Genomic DNA, 18,662 nt, shown 5'->3' with positions numbered 1-18,662 from the left:
ACAAAAACTACTTTGCAAACATTGAGAGAATAATTGTTTCCATTTTTTATCAGCAGCTCTTGAAGTCAGTCTTGGGGTTTGTGTGGGTTTTTTGTAAGTAATATGTTGCTAACCATAAAAACACATTTATTCAGCATTTTCTGAGCAGAAAAGCACACACTTTGTTTTATTCTGTCTTCTCTCCATGTGCTAGGAGTTGACATAAGAGAATTTTACAACTGTAAGGTAAATGACACTTTATTTAGGGAAGTATTAGAAGTATTAAGAAACCAGGAGGACCTTATGGCAGCCTTTCAGTACCTAGAGGGGACCTACAAGAAAGATGGAGAGGGACTTTGACAAGGGGTGATGGCTTTACACTGAGAGAGAGAGTAGGTTTAGATTAGATACTAGGAAGAAATTTTTTACTCTGAGGGCGATGAGATGCTGGAAAATGTTGCTCAGAGAAGTTGTAGATGCCCCATCCCTGGAAGTGGCCAAGTTGGACAGGACCAGGTTGGACAGGGCTTTGAGCAACCTGGTCTAGTGGAAGATGTCTCTGCCTGTGGCAGGGGGTTGGAACTAGATGGTCTATAAGGTCCTTTCCGACTCAAACAATTCTGTGATTGGTTCTATAAGTGCAACAAGAACTATCTTCTTCCTATCTTCAAACTTTTTCTTCTGCAGCCCATTCTCCTCTCTTCAAGTTTCACACAGTTTTGTAGCAAACTGAAAGTCTAAGTTAGTAAAATATTCAAGCAAAGTGGAGATAAGGAAGAAGACCTCTCCTCTGGTATCAATTACTGCTCTGTCAGCCCTCTATATATTTTCCTCTTCTATGGCCAGTCCTGAATGTAACATTTAGCACTGGCTCAACAGACTAACACAAACCTTCCTGTGCATCCGTCATCAATGTTGTGCAAGCCTCTGCAGGGATATTTTCTGTGAATTCAGCTGGCATTAGCTTAGGAGGTGTCCACTACAGTTTGTTGTGCTGTAATATCGCAGTTAACTAGGGGAGAAAAAGGCAGCCCAAACCACTACCTCACTTTTAATGAACAGTGAGTTACGATGATATTTTGCATAAGCTGGAAAGACAAGCAGAGGGTTGGTGAACCAGGAGCAATTGCATCAGCCATGAAGCAACTCAGATGAGAGTTAGGAGCCTGATTTTTGCCTCTAAATGACTTTTTTTAATCCATGATTTCAGTGGTAACAAGTTTCCATCCCAGTTGCTTCACTATGGCAGTGCTTTGGAAAGAGAAAGTTAATTCTTGCTTGTGATAATTAAGTTTTCTGATTATAATTAAGTTTTCTGATTATAATTAAGCACTATGCATATATTTGTATATCAAAACAAATATTTGCATAAACAAAGAATATTAAGATTGGCCTACACCTTGTTGGTACCTAGTTGCTATTCCTTATATGAATCAGAAGAAATATTGCATTTCTCCGTTTATTTTGAAAACGCCAGCTCATCTTTTCTTTCTTTCTTGCCTGTGCTGGTTCCAATTACGTGACTAAGTCATTCTTTAATAAATTTTTGATCAGCAGCCGCTATTACCTTGTGAACTTTCTTCTCAGTAATGCAGATTTATGTGTCCAGGGTAAATAAGAATGCCTGAAAATGGAGGTGTGCCCTCCAAAAAAGATATATTGTACTTTTACCATTCAATTCAGGGATTGATATATTATTAACTAGTTTACTGCTGAAGATTTGTGGTATTCATTTAATTTTTATCAAATGTGTCACCCTCAGAGCTAGACAAATTTACTGTATCCCCCAGGTACCAATTTTGCCCTACTCCTAAAGAGAAAAAAAGTTCCAACAAATCAAGTTTTTGCATTAGAAACTCTTTTTATTTCCTTTGACACCATGAAAATTTTTTTATAATCTTTAAGTATGGTCTTGGTGGAGCTCATACAGATCACGAGGATGTGATTATTCACTGAATTTCCACTATTGTGCCTAATCCACTGATGTGTTGGATCACATTGGGGCTGGCATTTGATAAGGGAGCACCATTCTCTGATGTTCTTCCCTCAAAAAAGGCGTAGGAGGTCCCTGAGCTTAAGCACTAAGAATTCAGAAAATATGCTCAAAAAGCTCCATTGTATGTTTTTCCTGCTGTAATCCTATGGTGAAAGCTCAGCACAGGATAAGAATGGCTATCAGTCATATCCCAGAGAGATTTGCCTTCCCCTTGGCAGGGCTAAGGAAAAAAGGAACAACCCTGTCCCTCCTGTGAAACTTTTCAACTGAATGTATTTGCTATATGAAAAAGGCCAAGACAAAACTATCACTGCTTGGGACTGGGATGCTCACACAGCAACAAACTGGAAAGATCAGGAAGGGCAGGTTGCTTTGCTATTCTCTGCTTCCCTGAGATCCCTGGGAGCCAGAAAAGTTGGAGTATGATTTACAGCTATCCTGGAGAAATGAGTGTTGGGTCCAGGGAGCTGGTATTTCCGAAGATCCTGTGAGCCTGGCTGTCTGCCTACTGTTCATCACTGCTGTCAGAAGGAGGTAGCTTTTGGGGAAAGATGAAACTTGCTACTGTGACACGGACACATTGCAGGCAACAGATGAGACAGCTGCACTGTGAGATTAAAAGAAAAGCAGATCCTTTCATCTCTGGTGCTCTGCTCTAGTTTGAAAACACAGAGAGAGTGGGTGTATTTTTAGATTTTATTCTTCCTTTGAGGTGTCTCCTTTCTTTTTTTCTTTTTTTTTTTTCCGCTTTGGTTTTATTGCAAATGCAATGCAAATAGGTCTGCAAATGTGACAGAATTGTTTCATAATCATCACGAAATCCAGGTGCTCATGCTGTTAGAAACTGGTACAACAAGATATATCTGTGCGGTTTTGATTACATTTACCAAACCTCAGAGATTATCCATCTGATGGATAAAGCCAAGGCACATGGTTTGAATGCACATCCTCCAAAAACTGAGCTCAGAACTTTTTGCTCAGCTTCCAGTGCAAATCAAAATTCTTTTACTAAACTGATAGTCACAGTCAGGTAACACAGCAAAATTGGCTGCATTCTACCAGTTTCATGAAATAAACCACCCAGCAATACATCAATGTATTATTTTCCTTTCCTGTTCAATCAAAGTAACTTAAGCAGCACCTTCTTTAGTTTTTTGGGTTTGCTTTTTTTTGTCACATTAAGCAAACTGCTGATACACCTGGTATAATTAAATTATTGTTAAAATTCAGGAACTCAAAGAAAAGTCTCTTGCATCCAGCAAGTCTAAATGAAGTTTTCACTCCAATCCATGGGACTATTTTTTGTGTTGTCTTCTTCTGTAGGACCAGCGGAGAAGATAAATCTGTGCATAAATGACACACGAGAAATGAATAAATCTTTAAAATCTGTGCACGCAAATCTTCAGAACCTTAATTTTAAAGGTGACCAAAGACCAGAATTAGTCACAGTGACTCAGCTAATGTGTGTCCATAAATTCAAATTCCACGGTTCTTCTTTTCACCCTTTTTCTGCTATTAAGGTATTCATAAACCCTAATAAAATGGAGTCTAACACCATCATCCTTTTGAATTCTGCAGCACATTGGGTCATAGTCAAGGCCTTCTGAAAAATGCTTACCCCTCTGAATGGATAAACAGGAATGCAGTGTGCATTATAAAGGGGTAAGAAGCATTTAGGGATGGTCTTGATTGGGATGCCTTAAACAATGGAAGGATAGCACCACCCAGGATGGCAAACTGTAAGTAGGGTGGTTGCAGAGTGTGACCAGAGGAGCCAGCCTCTGGAACCAAAGCTGTGGGGACAAGGCAGCCTGTGCTAGCATACTGGAGACCTGCTTCTGACCTGCATCCAGCTGCTGAAGTGTTCTTACAAGGGGACTTCTCTCTCTGGATTATCATCTTGTAATTCATCTGCAATCCCTTGACTCTCAGGTTGCATCTTTCCCTTGCCAGAGTACAGTGGGCGTGGGCACCTTCAGCATGTGTAAATTCTCTGCTGGTTTTCTCCCATGCAATAGAACTTCACCCCTACTTTTCTCTGCTGTTGTCTACATTGACAGCTTCCCCATAAATACGAATAAACTTCCTTAAATTGTGTTCTTCAAACCCCCTTGCAGCAAACGTTGTGCTAGAATGAAGGCTAGTGGTTAAGGGGAGGAAAAAAAAAAAAGCTAATTTTTGTGGCCACCTCCAGTTAGGCTGTTTCTCCTTATCTCAGTCTCAAAATATAGGAGCAAACACCATTCCAGAGCCCTCTATGCTTACATTTCTGCAACAAAGTGGCTGGAAAACTGGGAAACATGTATCCATGCCCTGCACGTGTTTTGTTCTCAGTCTTGGCTCTGTGCCTGTTGTAGGTGGACACGGAGCTCACACGGTGACTGGGAAATTCAAAAGCAGGGCAGCTGCTGGTGGCCAAAGTTGTAGCTCATCCATCCTTCCTTAAGTACAGTATGTGCACAAGGTCCTGCCCTCCAAAAGTTCTCTGGTTTGGCCTAGATCCACACTTGGTGTCAAGGTTGGGTGTCCTGTGAATGACAGGAAAGGGTGGACTCGGAAAGATGCATCTCACTGTCAGTGCCAGATGGTATTCAAAATTAAGTACCTGTCCCAGTCACCACCACTTTTCACTTTTTCCTTCTCCTCATGCTCTCTACCTGGGGGAATATTGCTGATGAGGACACGTTTGTTTGCATTGCTGTCTGCTGATCTGTAACAGCAAGTGTTTGCTCACTTCCAGGCGTGCCGAGCACAGCCTGGAGCTGGGAGCAGCCATCAGTGGATAAACAAACCTGAAAGTGCAAACGGAGGGCAGGCAGAAGCCACTGTATTTACATAATTAAATACACCACTTAATGAATTCCCACCAGGCCATGGTGTGGAAGGGTGATTATAAACAGGGCTGGGGAATGATGCGCCTCAGACTTCAATGGGGATTCAGCAAAGGGACAGCAATTAATGTTTGGCAGCTGACTTACTGCCAGCTTGCTTGAAAGTGGGTAATGATGTCTATGTGGAGTTTGGGGGGTTTTATTGATGTTCAGTGTGAATGCTCATCCAATCCAATCCCAAGTTCTAAAAAAATAATAATTAAAAAAAAAAGAAGAAAAGGGGGGGGAGTCTGAGAAAAGATACTATTTTCAAAGCACAAGCCTGAGAATTAGAAGGAATCTGCACTGTCCCTTTTCTGCAAAAAGTGTATCATGTGCTGAACGGTGCGGAGACTTTTGAAAATGTCACCACAGTGTCCACTAATCCCTCGAAAGTCATCAGGCAAAAAGAATTGAACATTTGTTTCCAAAAACAATAAATCACAAGGTACTTGATACTTTGGCATCAATGGGAACTGTAAGGTGTGATTCTTCACATACAGCCCATGAAGAGCACCACACCATGAGAACTGGCAACTACAGTTAAAGATTTAGCAATTTTTAAGTAAGAAGCAGTGATTTCTTTTTGGAGGGAAATTGAAAAACCATTTCAAACCCATATCTTTATTTCTAAACAGGCACTGAAATACAGCTGGAAGCAAAACTCACTTTGCTTGAAGTTAGCAGCAAAGGCTCCTACAGATCTTATGACAGGCAGGGATTTGATGCCATCTAAAATACTCAACACACTTCACAGGGAACACTGTGAATGATTTTTACATTAATAAGGCCAGCCTGATTCAAAGTTTGACATATTAAATAACAAACTCGCAAGGAATAAACCTCAAGTAATAATTTTTTTTCCTGCTCTACTAAACAAAACAACAAGGCAGAAACAGAATATTTCAGCTCACAGCAGGACAGGATAAGCAGGTTTTTTGCAGTTTAGCATCAGACTTTCAAACAAAAGGAAGTGATTTATTATCTCAAGCAACCAATTTATCCCTTTTCTCTATCAAAATGTATTATCCGCCTGTCACTAAAGGGTGTCTCCCATCCACAGTAAATGGATACTCTGTCAATATACATATGCTCTTCTCAGGATATATATTTTTTTTTTAACCACTTTGCCAGGAAGTGAAAGGAAATCCTGAGCTCTGAGGGGCAGTGTAGAAGCCAAAGCCTCACTGAATTCTTTAAATTCAATGTGTATCACTGAGAAGTCTGGAGAACACCCATGATTTGAAGCCCATGGTGCAAACACTGTAAGTCTTCCCATATCTATGTATCCAGATTAAACTTTAAAGGATACTTCTTGTATTGTCTTAGAAAGTCATGAAAGTACATCTGCCAGTCATAGATATTGGATCTCAGCTTAGGGAGCAGTTTTGCCAGGAACTGATGTTCCTCAGGAAATTGTTTTCTTCAAACAATAAGGGACATTTTAATTTATTAGATTCTGTGAAATAATGGCAAGGGAGCATTTTGCAATGATTCAGCAGTGAAAAATTAACTCTGATTAATTTGCTGCTTTAGTGACAATCCCAGGGTTGTCAAAACCACTTTTGATTCTTCTGACACCAGGCGACACCAGCTACTCCTTATGTAAGACTTACATCCAAACCCCGAGCCTGAAATTGAATGAGGACTTATAAATAATGTATCAATAAGGTAAATTATGCAAGAAATCATTCCAGAAGGTGTCTGAACTCATCAACAAATTAGATAACAAGGAGGTCTTTTTTCTACTAACTTAAATAAGCAAATTGAAGTGGGATTTCTTCAAGAGCTTCCTCAGCGCTTTCTTTGGAGTAGGTTCCTGAGTAATTTCTTTAAAGTCAGGACTTGCAAAGGCTATCATCATTGACCTACCTAGCAAACCCTCATTTCATTTTCTCTCATGCAACGTGCTTTAAAGCTCTTTTTCACTCCACTGGCCACTGAGCAGGCTGGCATTGCAGGGGCATCAGTGTTTGTTCCCTTCTCCCCTTCTGCATCGAGGGCATTGCACAGGAGAGGTGGGAGCATCTCTGGGCACCACAGGCTGAACAAGCATAAGATTGGAGGCTCATGCATCAGGCTGTGTGCTGCTCTCCATGCTCTCTGAGGCTGTGACAGTGTGATGGTTGCAGTGTTGAGGGGGGCTCTTCAATGACCTTGCTTCCAGCATCGAGTGTCATTACTTTGCCATCACACAGGATCTCACCTCCAAAAACCTTTTTAGAGAGATTTAAGCATCTTGTAGGTTCATAACCTTAGCTCCCTTTTGCATTTAGAGAGAATGATCATTCCTGCTGACCTTTATTAGAGGAGAAATTCAGTGCCCATCTCTGCAAGCCATTCTGCAGTTAGCTTGTACTCCATCTCAAGGTAGACAGTTTAAAATCCTCAGTAAAGATTATTTCCAGGTCTCAATTAATATATTTAATTTAAACATTCAAATTAATTCTGTAAAGCAAATAGAGCTACTATTGTTACAATCCCAAAGAGAGGTTGGAAGTTCAGGTGTGTTTTTCCTTAGTCTACTGAAAAGAAATGCTCCAGCTGATTGTTGACACTGAAAGACATCTGTCCTAAATTAGCATTAGGTACCCAAATCCCTCTGCATCTTGGTGGAGTAACACCCCACATACTGTTGTGGATCCCAGAGATCTGAGTGAGGGATGTTATGCAATGTCAGGATGGAGCAGTGCCTCTAATTCTGATCACTCTTCCTGTGGGAATTGAATTTCCATGTCTTCCCAGACATGCTGAGGTGACTCTGGATGCTAGGCAGGCTTTAAGAGAAAAGAGTGAATTTATTTGATCAGAACACAAACTACTACTACTACTACTACTTATTGTTGTTATTATTATTATAAATTATTATAACTAATTCGTATTATTTATTTATTTATTTATTTATAGTTATATCAGAAGATTCATCTAATTGCTTGTAAGCAAATGGTCCTTTGTGCCATCCTAGACATCTATTTAAGGAGCAGAAAAATCATCCTCTGGAGATACATATTTCTCTGTATTGACTCTACATATAGTCCAAGTTGATTAGCTCAGATTTCAACAGTGACATTTTGGATGAAGAAAACAGGTGAGAAGAACCTGATCCAAGAGGACAGAGCAATTGTCCGAGTGATAAGCAACTGACAATGATGATAGAAAAAACCTGAATTTTGGCCCAACATCTGATTTCCGTAGCCTGCAGCTGGGATGCCAGGTAGCCTTTTCCTAAACATTCAAGCATAAAGGTGTTGTCATAGGTTCTGCATTATAAATGTATGGCTGAGCTGTGCTGGCAACATATAATCATATTTCTTTCATGACGTGCACTGCTCTCAGCTGTACCCACTGACATTATTAAAGTTCCTGGTATAATGGATAGCAACAGGGGAAACATTTGTGCTAAATGGCCTGTAGTAATTGTGTCATCGAATTGAGCTAATAATCATCACACTGTGCCACAATGTCTTGGAAGAACATCTAATACTATAAAAATGCAATCCTTAAGCTTACTGAAGGCAGACTTCTCCTCATCTGTGAATTTTATTTGGGTGGGATTGATGTCCTAATTCACTATTTCCATCTCATCTTTGGCAGGTTGCTGCAGGATAGTGAGCAGTGGAGCACAACCAAAGTCCATCCACAGCCGTTCAAGACAAGTATCTGCACTGTTGCAGAGGTAGTGTCAAACAAAGTCTGGAGTCAAAATCTTTTCTCAAACTGAGTGCAATATGACTCTCATGACCTGAGTACAGTCACACCTGATCCACAGTGGCAGAAACAAGTAGAGAAACAGATGTCATACATAACAAAATAATTTTTTTATCTGTGTTATAAATTCCATTTAATTTATCTGGAAAGCTGCAGTGATTCACAAGACTGAGCATGGTCTTAGTTTCTCAGTTCCCCTTAGACCTCAGCAAAGGGGGTTCAACAGCTTAGTCCAGAATTATCCTCCACTGGGATTTTCCAGGTTTTCTCTGCAGCAGCCACCTGAAAATACTGTGTTCAGTGACTGAAATGCAAAGTGTTTGTTCAGGAAAACATTGCAGTCATTTGTAAAAAGACACTGTTTATTTAGTGAAAGCAGGTTGCCCTTACAATAAAATTTATGGTCTGATGGGGATTTCTATTGAGTGAGAAGATTTGGGACCAAGATACTGGTACTGCTTCCAGTGTAGAAAATCCACAGTTCTAAATATCTGTTTGTTTTGCAATAGAAAAAATGCCAGACTGATAATAGAACATCTTTTAATAACTGTTCTTTCCCCAGAAAATTTAAATGGAAATGGTAATTATTTTCCTATTTTAAAAGCCACATTTAGCCTTGGTCAGAGAAGAAGAACATAGAAGCAAAGACCCAGTCTCTAGCTCAGTTTCCCTTTTTCAGCGTGTGCAGAGAGCATATGCAGAGATCTGAGACAATTCTAATGGCTTAAGAGCCGGGTAAATCCACAGGGAGATGATTCCTCATATTTTCACATCAGTGTATAGATATGAGACTATTTAGTTTTCTCATTAGCCTCCTTTTTTCATTATTTCCTCTTTTCTCTGCTACAAGAAAACAAATATCTTTGCTGCTGGAGGCAAACAAATAAAATTATTGCAGCTGTGTTTTCAAACTGCAAGTCTAGCACAATCAGCTCTCACGGGAGTTAGTTGTCCACTGTAAATATTAATTGATTAATCCAGGTGTGAATAGCTGAAATAAAGACATTATATAATTGCTTCTCTGATTCTGTTATTGATGTCAGTAAATCCAACTCCTCATACATAGCTACATTTTAAATAAAACTCACATGAATGTGAGAAATTACCAGATGAAAGGTATTTGCCAGTAGAAAAAAGATAGGTTAACTGACAAAAAAAAAAAAAAACCCACAACACTTCTTTATACATTACAAGTAAAAAATTTCCCTTCCAGGTTTTCAGCTATTTCCTGAGCTTGATGTCTGGGCAGGGGGAATGGAAGAATTTGTTCCAGCTGAACAGCAGGAAACAAGCTGAATTTATCAGCAAAGGAAAAGCATGAGTTTAGCTCCACATTAAATTTGCTTTCCTTGATGTCAGAAAGCTACAAGGTTTATTGCCAGATTGTGCAAGTTGGCCTTCAGGCCAGAGAGTGGGTCCTCACTTATTAATAGCAGAAATATATTGTTCTATTTTCGGATAACTGCTTTCTTTTTTCCACCTCCACGTCAGGCAGCTCTGTGTGATTTCTCTTCATCCTTCCACATCCACCACGGACAGGGATCAAACCAGGTGTCAGCTATCTCCTCACAGTACCACTAGCTGCACTGTCACTCTTCTTGTGCCCATGAACAAGGCTTCAGCTTGCTTTACTCTGATTTTTTTATGATGAAACAACACAGAGGTAGGTATGAGGGGCAAAGGATCTATCTCCAAAGCTCTACCCTCTATCAGAGAGCCTTTCCCACCCACACTGTGAGTGGGGCTGAAGCAGAACCTCGGGGGAAGGGCACTGATGTGAAATGGGAGAGGACACATCACAACAGGCTTGTTCACATTGATTTGCACCACTCAGCAAGGACCATACTAGAACATGGGCCTGAGATTCTGATGGACACAATCTGTGGGTCTGGCACCACCAGGGGCAGTCCCAATGCCTTACCCCTCCCACGGTTTCCTAAACCTTGCTGGAAAATAGCTCTTTATTGATTAAAACAGTTATAGATGAAAATTATTGCTTAATCACACCCTCATCTAGGAAAACATCGTTTGATGATTTTAAGCAACTGGTAGAACAACAACCTTTTCTTTCACCTGAGTCTGCTTAGAGCAGAAATCACAGACACAGATGCTCTAAGGCATTGGGGCACTGGGCTTTACCTGACATCAGCTCTCTGAGGAACCACAAAACCAGGCTAATTAATCCCATCCAAGTAAAAGAAATAAAAAAGAAATTAAAAAAAAAAATACAACAAGAAGAAAGAGAGAGAATGGAGAGTCGCTACAATCACAAAGACAGCAATGGTCCCCATCACAAGCAGAACAAGGCTTGCAGACACACAAACTGTGGTTCTGCTGCTAAATAAACCAGGAGACAAAAACAGCTGTCCTCAACCACAAGCACAGTTCATAGCTCTGTGCCCCCCGAGATGGCTTGAAGATACATTTATTATTATTTACCGTATATATTCCAGCTCAAGATGTGTGAGGGCTGTTGCATCCCAGGACATTATTGTTTCAGTAGCAGGAAACTCAAGATGGGTGTTGCAGATTGTGGCATTGGCTTGAGGATATGTGGGGGATATTCAAGGGGACAAAGTATGCAGGGATAGCTTTGGAGATGGTGTAGAAAGGCAGGTCCCAAACCCAGTTTGATATTGAACATATAGCCCAGCAAGTTTTTTTCCCTGATGTATGATTTCCCCTCAACCTTGCCTAGGCTTTGTCTGGTCAGTGGCACCTTGAGATGGGATAAAAGTGTCCTAGGCATATGCAGGTAGTTATGTAGCACAAAAAATCAGTGGTACAAGGCCCTAGTTCATATCTTGGTTTGATTTTTTAACCAGTGTAGTTGTATCACACAGAAAAAGCAAAAAGATCTGACCATGTGAAGAGCCCAGTACACAAAGGAAAACAATTTGGACTTGGATGGAACAAGAGGTAGCTGCAGTAGTGATCTCCATCTGGGTGGGAAGAGCAACATGTGTTTCTCCTAATCTCCCGAAGATAAGGTAGAAACAAAACAAGCAAGAGAATAAAAGGAGTTGTATGATACACAAAAGAGATTGATTGAAATGAAGACAAGGGGGTCATGAAAACCAAGGAAAGCAAAACATTCTGGACAAAGAACTGAGTAAATTTTGAAAGAAAAGAAAAAAAGAGACTGAGAACAGAAATCAGAATTTCCATCCCCAATCACCCATTTTCCTAATTTTGCTTCAAAATAGCACTTTGCTTACTTTCTCTTCCCCATACTCTGCTCACCAAATTCATCAGTCACACTATCTTTCATTCCCTTCCGAATGGAAATTGAAAAAGTCATCGATGTGCAGACCTCTCTTTTTCCTTGAGTAGAAGAGTGTACAACTCTTTTTCAGCAATATCCTTTCTCTGCAGATCTTGTATTCAAAGATTTTGCTAATGCATGATGCAGTTAGTAATGGGTAAAGTAACTACACAGGAACATTCCATAGTTACAGAGTTACAGCTGCATCTGGTAAATTCCCCATCTGGTCCAGTGATGTTGTTCAGTACCTTTTCTACTTTTTTTTTAATTCTAGTGACTGAAAAATCTAATTGTCAAGAAGCTGCATTTCCTGTGTTTTAGATGCCATACATCAATCCATTGAAAATTACAAGCTGAGGATATACAGAGGAGGCAGACACCACAGTGAGGCATTTGTCAAATGATGCACCTGCTTCCTGGCATATTGTCAAACCCAGAAGGGTGCAAGAGTAAACAAATCTGAACAATAATTTCCCTCTCCCACATTAGATGTGTGCTAGTGCTGAAAAAGATCCTAAGTGCTGCACTGGCTGGAAAAAACTCTGGTAGAAAAAGGTAGACATGGAACAATTGAGGTCACCAAGGGTTTGGACAAGGGTTTTGTGACTGATGTGAGTGGTCACATCATTCCTTTCCAAAGGCTGCCCCTAGCCTGTGGGTGTGGAGAAGATCATCAGTCCATACAAATATCTCAAAGGTGGGTACCAAGAGGATGGTGCCAGACTCTTTTTAGTGGTGTCCAGTGACAGGATGAGGAGCAGTGGCCATAAACTGAAACACAAGAAGTTCTACCTCAGCATGAGGAAGAATTTCTTTATTCTGAGGGTGGTAAGAACAACAGACTGCTCAGGGAGGTCATGGAGTCTTTTTCTGGAGACATTCAAAACCCAGCTGGATGTCTTTCTGTGTCATCTCCTTCAGGTGACCCTGTCTTGGCAGGGGGGTTGGACTGGATGATCTTCCAACCCTAAAAATTCTATGATTCTGGGATCACGATGCATGCCTGCTTCCAGGTCTAGTTTTACATCTAAAGAAGTTGCAATCCACAGACCCTTCAGCCACTTCTCAGCATCCAGAGTAGACATTTACTGTCACCAGTGATCTGCAGAATGCACTTACCATGTGAGAGGATCCAAATCTGTTACAGTCAGTGTAAATGGTTTTATGCAGAGGGGCCTCTGTGTACCTGGCTCATCTGGGCGTTGAAAGGACAGGAAGCAATGGAACACAGTGCAGAAGCCTATGCAGTCATAAGATGGCAACATCCAGCAGTGATGAGCAGCTGGGATCTGAGAGCAGAGATCTCTTGGACTGACACAATTGTACCATCAGAGAGTAAACCATTGGGTGAAAGGATAAGAAGGTGCAAGTGAAACATTAGACTCACTTTTTACTCTGGAGGTGAACCTGCCTAGTGTAAGGGGGATTGATTTTAAGGTTGCTTCCAGCCAGCAAGCATCACTTAACTCTGTCCTAAATCTTACCCAGAGGCAAGTCAGAGCCAAGAGAACCTTGAAGATGTGTCCCATCTTAGGCAGAGCAGTGTCATCAGACTAGCTACAGTACTGCAGGACGTGAAACCATTTTTAAAAATGTAACCTAAAAAAGGAACATGGTAAAATTTAGCATATCTGCCATGGTGAAATACTGACTCAGGTACCTGGTCTGTAGAGTTTTGGTCAAAACCAGAATTTTCTTTGGTTAAAATTTTGAAGAGGGTGAGAGAGTTTGATTTGAACAGAGTTTAAGGTGGTTTTGAGTAACTAGAAGAGGAGGACATTTTCACAGGTTAGGTTTGGACCTTACCTTCCTATGCAGGAACAGTCCCACTTGCTCTGCTGATACTCCTTAGCCAAAAGCTCCCTTCCTATGTCATGAGAGAGATCAAAGGCGCATATCCCTTGCTCCTGACCTAGCGTAGAATGGAATAGAACAGAACAGAATAGGAAATTTTCAGTTGGAAGGGACCCACAATGATCATGGAGTCCAACTGTCTGACCATGTCAGGACCAGCCAAAAGTGAAAGCATGTTAAGGGCATTGTCCAGGTGCTTCTTACAATGCTTGGGGCATCGAGCGCGTCTCTAGGAGCCCTGTTTCACTGTTTAACCATCCTCTTGGTGAAGAAATGCTTCCTAATGTCCAGTGTAAACTTTGCCTGCCACAGGTTTGAACCACTCCACAATGTGCCACCACATCCTGCATTCCAGGGAGAAACAATGAAAAAACAGTGGAGTCACTGGGGTGCAAGTGCTACTGGTGTCGATGGAAAGTTTTTCACAGAACGTGTCCAGAGAAAGCCAATGTCTCCTGATGCTCAAGCAACAGACTTGCAGAAGGCACAGATTTACAAACAATGATTTCACTAAAATGTAGTTCTGGTTCAAGGCCTAAAAACAGTGAAGGAATTTTCACAATATTCTCTACAGGACTTTTAGCACATGCTGTGTTTGGGATAATTACACCATTTTGAAAGACTGTACATAGCAGAAAAGTGTATTTCTAATGAAACTCCTCATACTCAGCAGAAACTGCATAGATAGATGGAACCGAAACAAAGAGTTATCTTTCATTCATGAAACCATCGATGCAGCTGACACATCAGAACAGTCTGTGTGAGTCTGTAAAAACAGCTATTCATGTGCAAAAGTGACTAAGTACTCACCATTCAGCTGTCACCTACACAAGAGTATAGCAACTTATAAGCTCTCAGGTTAGCTGTCTTTCGACAGCTCCAAGAAGTGGACAAACATCTATTTTACAGGCAGTGATGGGAAATAAAGGGCAGGGATATGATAGACACTCATACCTTCCAGTACCTAGGCAGTCACATTAACCACAACATCACTTTAATATTTTTGCATATATTATATTATATTATATTATATTATATTATATTATATTATATTATATTATATTATATTATATTATATTATATTATTGTTGTATTATAGTATATTATTGTTGTATTATATTATATTATTGTTGTATTATATTTCTTATTATATTTATTTTCTATTTTTTGCATGTGCACAAGGATGTTTGATTTGGTTGAGAAAAAGGGCTGACCAAAACAATGACAACTAAATTTCATTAAAAAAAAATAAAAACCTAATTTTGTTCTTCACAAAATCAAAGAATATGCTGAGCTGCAAGGGACCAACAGGATCATCGAGTCCAACCCTTAGCCCTGCACAGGACCATCCACAAGAATCACACCATGTGCCTCAGAGTCATCTAGGCCCTCCAAAAAAAAACCAAAAAACCCCAGAACATGCAGAAAGCAAAAGCCTTGAGGCTAGGATATTCATGTGGGAAGTAGGCAGTCCAGATATTAATCTCACCTGTGAGATTTTGTAGGATGGATTTGAACTGGCTTGTATGCAACCAGTGCTCAGCCACTGACAAGGAACAGTTATCAGTCAGTAAGCAAATAAATATCTCACTGTCTCAAAGCAGAGCAGCTACAACCACAGAAATTGTCTCCATAAGCAAGTATATGTCCTGGATCAATTCTCTGCTGCAAATTAGGTAGAGCCCATACCTTCATCACTTCCTAACCAGGAAGCTGTGTCCTCATCTGCTGAAGCATCACAGACCCCATCTCCCAAACCGGACGGAGCCGAGTGTCTCACTGTGCAATACCATGTGAGTTGGCTCCACCCACAGCTGCCCCATCCAGCTGCTCCCACAGCTGCCCAAAGAGCACTCCAGAATGGCAGACACTTGATTTGTAGCAATTTGGACTCGTGAATGTGCCCGATCTGTTCTGCATCAGCTGTTCCTGAGGATGGTGCACATGGAGCAGATGGAAGCGAGGGCAGCTCAGGGCAAAGCTGGAGCAAAGCAGCCAATTCAATCAATCTCTCCCTGGTCAGGCATGTTCTCACTCTACACATTTGTTGCACCAGCAGATGATCTGTCATTCAGCCCTGCCTGTTGGCACAGGCATTAACTGTATTTGTTTGATGAGATACCACTTTTATTGTCATTCAATCAATCAAAAAAAAATTAAATAAAAAATAAATACCTTGGTTTTTCACTGCCCTGCACCCTCAGCTTGATTTTGACAGCTATGCAAAGCAGATATGAAGTGGTACTGCTTGGGAGACAGACAATGGGGAGGATCCTAGCCATATCCTGAGCAATGGAAGTTGGCATATTTCCACTAAAATCAATATGTAGCTCCAATGACCGAGTCAGTGCCAGCTTCTGTAAGTTGACGGTCTGCTGGCAGCTTTCTGTGCAAATTATTTATCATGTGCAGTCCCTTCTTCAAGGCCTGTTTGGAAATGCCTTGGAGATCTTCCGAGGTCTTTCGTGGTCTTGATTCCTCCTACAGTCCATGCACACTTCTCTGCCTCATTCCTGCTCTTGCCCTGTAATGTGTTATGTTTATCTCCGGGAACCAGAACAAGTTATGTCCCAGAAAAAATGCTGCCCTACTTCTGTACAGCCCCTTCTGCAGATACATCCTGTTATCTTTCACAGTGTGTTATTACCAACAACCTTTGGTTTTTATTACACCAATCCTTGGTTAGCTCCACAGCTATCCAGCAATCGGTGTTTGAGACATTCACATTAGCTCCCTTTTCTTTTAGGCTTCTCCAGGAGTACCTGACACATTGAATCTACCCAAGCATTAGCCACCACAAAGTGATACAGCTGGCTTTATTCTTCTGAGCTGATGGTGGTAATTTTAGCACATAGAGAAAGTTAAAGCTCTCACCAGAGGCTGAAACAGCAAGGTCTCTCCAGAGGTGTGAGCCTCAAGTCCCCTCTCAACATCATGACCTTCCCAAGCTTGAAGTCTAAGGAGTCATTGAGAAAGTAAAGCAACAATAGCTGGAAAACTACCAACTGTGTGCACCAAGAAGGTAAATTCCCCAGCAGTTAACTGATGTGTTCTTAAAATATTTTGCTGCTGAAGCACCATTTCTAGCTATTTGTAACTTTGAGCTGCAGATCACACTAGCTGTGGCTGGCCAGGGCACCAGGGATGCAGTGAAGGGACTCAGGCAGCAATTACATCAGTCACACCCCAGCATAAGAGTCTGACATAAAATCATAGAATCATTGAATGGTTTGGGTTGGAAGGAACATTAAAGATCATCTAGTTCCAGCCCCCCCGCCATGGGCAGGGATGCCACCCATCAAACCAGTCTGTTCAAAGACCCATCCAACCTGTCCTTGAACATTTCCAGGGATGGGAATCTGGGCCGCCATGCAGTCACACTGCCTACATGCACAGCAGCCAGGCCAGGACCCTTCTGTGTTGCAAAATACTTCATGAAACTCAAGGAAAAAGACAAACTGCTTCATACCTCCCTCTCCTCTACCAGTTGTTACCCCAGAGGGTTTCAAGCACAGCAATACCAGCACCAGGGATTGGGGGCCCCCCACAGTCAAGTACAGAGTTTCTAAACAGCTCCTCAAGTTCATCTTCTCCCCTTGGAATTGGGCTGATTCTCGATGGTTCAAGAAGGAACCAGTTTTCTGTGACTTTAGGAGCTCAATGAATCCTAATAATGAAGGGAAAAGAAAGGGTATATCTTTATCAGGAACTAAAATACCCTGCACAAGGAAAAGATATCTGATAAAAGAGAGCTTTCCAATATCACTGATGAAGGGCTAATCAAATCCAACAGATGGATCTCAGCCCTGGGGAATTTCTAACTGCAAACATAAGTGTATTTTTATAGTTGAGGCAATTCAAAGAGATTAACAGGGAAATGTGATGAACTTTCTCCTTGTTAGAGTCCTTAAGCTGGGTTCAATTCTGGAACATCAGCTCACAGCAACCATTCATATCTGGATTTATAGTCATTTATTCCAGTCAATCTTCCAGCCTTACACGTCTTACTAAAAGCTATGCTCTATTTCATCCATAACCTTTTGGATTCAGCACAGGAATTACTGGATGAAATTCCATGGCCTGTGTTGTAAGGCTGGATGAACATAATAAACTTTTCTGGCCTTAAATTATTTGTGGGGCAATTAGTGTAAATCTGAATAGGTTTATGGAAGTCACTGGAATAGTATGGATTTACACCTGCTGAGAATATGTCCCATTTTTAATTTCTTTGGTGGTTTGAACAAGCATGTTAAAACTGGTATAAACCAGAGAATGAGCCAGCCAATTTGTATTCTGGGAGACAACTAAGGAGCGACCCTTTCTGATCCAGATGGTAATTCCTCCCATTTTAGAAGCAGAGATTTTTTCCTTTCCCACTTTGATTCAGAATTTTTCAGTCATTGTGGGGAGGACAAGGCTGGGAGGCAGGTGCATAGAGAACTGTATTAAATTATGCACAGCAGAAAATCTGCAAAATGTACTTCAAGAGCTGAAAACTTACCATGTGTGACTGACGATTGCAGAGAAACAGAATCCTAATTTCCAGATTTACTGTTTCATCAATTAAAGCTGCATTTGCAATCCTCTCTTATTTGTCTGCCAATCTGTGTCTGCTGCTAATACAAAGCCATCACCATAATAGAAACCAAAGTGGGTATTTGATGCCATATGCATATGGCAACCTACATTTTTTTCTAAGCACAGTAGTTTCACCTAATTAGTTTTTTAATGTATTTGTATTAGTTTGTGGATTCCATGGTTCCTATTAGGTAGAGACAGGTAATCGAATGAGAAAATTAAGCAAGTTCTGCCGCATGCTGAGTGTTTACAAAATTGAGAGGGCAAGATTTATGGTTAAGATAATGTGGTAGCTGCTTACACAAGAACAAAACACCTCCTGCTGATCCACTCAATTCTCAATTTTGCAAATGTACTTAATGATCCAAACTCGTCATGAGTCCAACTCCTTCCTAAGTGTGCCTTCCAGCTC

Source organism: Lepidothrix coronata, unplaced genomic scaffold (assembly GCF_001604755.1).
Source record: "Lepidothrix coronata isolate B3197 unplaced genomic scaffold, Lepidothrix_coronata-1.0 Scaffold39, whole genome shotgun sequence".
Classification (NCBI taxonomy): Eukaryota; Metazoa; Chordata; class Aves; order Passeriformes; family Pipridae; genus Lepidothrix; species Lepidothrix coronata.
Note: the sequence above shows the minus strand (reverse complement) of the source record.